The following is a 2,648-nucleotide window of genomic DNA, read 5'->3' on the forward strand; positions in this document are numbered from 1 at the left end:
ATAACCTTCCCACTTCATGATCTTTGACATACTCATACTCGTAAAGTCCACTATGTGAGATAACATATTAACAGGTTCTGGTCATCTTTGAGCAACCATGATTCTGCCTGCCGCATTGAACTCACATGCCTATTAGATACTTTAAAACAGGTGCCAGATTATAAAAGAAATTTCCACAAAGAAATTAGAAGCTCTAGTTCCCCCAGAACACACACACACGCGCACACACACACACACACACACACACACCCCAGAAGATCTGGCAACCACAATTAAATCTCCTGCCTCCTTTCTACCCTTCTCCACCTCTAGGTTGGGCCAGCCATGCCTCATTGGCCTTGTACTGGACAACCATGGAGGCTATGTCTTCTTAGGTCACCATGAACCCAGCCTGGGCAACAGAAGCCCCTCTGGGTTTCTTCTGGAGGGGTGACGGCTATCAGAAAGATACCTCAAAATAATGCAGGATGCAGATTGTGATTTCCTCAGATAGGGACCCAGGCCGCAATAGATACGAGCTTGGTCCCTGTAGATCTCACAGGCAATGACCTTGCCTACTGGGCTTGGGTCTCCCCACTCACTATGGCCTGCACCTGTCATTCTCCCACATACGCTTCTGACCTGCCCCTGCAAGTCTTATGGTGCTGAGCCTGCCTACAACAATCTGGTTTTCCTGACCAGGCACAGAAAGACAGCTTCATCTCAAGCTTGTGGCCAAGATATGCCTGGGATGAGGGACCTGCTACCTCATTCTCTCAGACCACTGTACCCCTTAAGTCATCTACTGGCTCCTCGGGTGAGCCCCAGGCACAAAGGTAACTCTGAAATCCAGGCCACAGGTTCTTTCTGCAGAGTCCTTGGACTTTCCTTAGAGACCTGAGGCAGCAGTGCCCATCGTACCACCACAGGACAGTGCGGCCACCTGCCCCACCCTGTGTCCTCAGAGGCAGAGGTTGTCACCACCGAGAACCTTACCCTTCTTCACACAGGCAGCAACCCATTTCCGCCCCCTGCCCCTCCAACCATACTCTTGGAGCAAAAGTGCTGTAATCAACCCGGTTTTTATCACCACAGAGCCCAGTGCAGTCCCAGATAAGGAAGAGAGTCGTTCCCTAGGATATTACAGGTGCCACATGCAGACTTTACAATGTCCACGAAGCAGGGAAGCTTCCCAAGTTGCCAGCAAACACTCCATGTGTCTGTCCCCTTGGCCAGAGTGGGTCAGTTCCTGACCACCACACACTTAAGGCCCCTGTGACTTCTCCTGCTGGTGAAGATTCTGCTGAAAGGTCAGATTTGTTGTGGGCACGGTGACTGGAGATCAGAAGAGGCCAGTTCGTGCCCGTTCTGCACTGTGTCTCTCCACCCTGGTGCTTCTGGTCCTGCTAGAGGCTGGGGCTGGACCAGGAGCTTCTGCTGCATCCCCCGCATGAATGACTTCATCCAGGAGTGCCCCTTTGTGTGCAGCCAGGTGACTCTGAAGGCGTATGTATGCACATGTGTCACTGGGTGAGCTTTCTGGGGCTGCCTGGTGGTCTTGGCCTGTGACACTCACCCCACTGGTATACATACACTCTGCTCGGATGGCATCCCCTCTTGTACTCTCTGCCTCATGACAACCCCGGGGTATGTTAGGGACTTCTTCTCAAGTGTATCTGGCACAACCAGGAATGATTCCACGGGGTCCAGAGAGGGACTAAGACACCGAGATTTGGGTGAGGAAGGGCCTAGCCTGGCCACAGCACACGAGAGCCTGATCGGGGACTAATCCACAGGATCCATGTGGATTAGGCAAGGAAGGCCTGCTTCTTCCATTAGACTGCCTGAAAATGGGATTCTTTCCAGCCTCAGTGCTGGTGACAGCAATGCCAAGCTATAGGAAAGTCAGTGACATCACGGCTCCCAATCCCCAGAGAGAGCAAGTGTCTGCCAGCCTTTAAAGAACGACTTTCTCCGGTGAGGAAGCGAGCTGCGCAGAGAATGCACTAGTTCCTATCGCTGCTATAAGAAATCACCACAAACCGGGTGGTTTAAAACGATACAAATGTATTCTTACAATTCTGGAGCCCAGAAGTGCAAAATCAGCTTCACTGGGCTAAAATCAAGGTGTTTCCACAGCTGGTTCCGCCTGAGGGTCTAGGAGAGAATTCATTTCCTTCCTTTTCCAGCCTGTAGAGGACGCATGCACGCCTTGGCTCCTGACTGTCCTCAAACCACTCCAACCTCTTCCATCTGTTGTTGCGTCTCCCACTTCCTCTTTTTGATTGTTCGCTGACACTTAATTTTACAGATAGCAAAGGAACCTGTTAAAAACCAAATAAATCTGAAAACCTAATTGGTTTATTAAGCGATTCATGAATGGGTGGCACCCCATCTAACAACTAGAAGAGCGCTCCGAGGGGTTGTACAAAACGGAAAGTTTTTATAGGAGGCAGGGCGGGGCAAGGGAGCTATTAACAAAGAAAAGAAAGGATTACTTTTGTGCCAGGACGTCTTTTCTTTGGGGCAGGAAGAGAAGAATTTTTATTATACGGATTGCCTCTTTTTCTATGGGTGAGGGTGAGTGGGCAAGGATGGAGAGGGTCCACGTGATAGACTGATGACGTTACTGGGGTTGACCAGAAAAATTCCAGACTGATTAAGTTTCT

This window comes from Pteropus vampyrus, unplaced genomic scaffold (genome assembly GCF_000151845.1).
Source record: "Pteropus vampyrus isolate Shadow unplaced genomic scaffold, Pvam_2.0 Scaffold602, whole genome shotgun sequence".
NCBI lineage: Eukaryota > Metazoa > Chordata > Mammalia > Chiroptera > Pteropodidae > Pteropus > Pteropus vampyrus.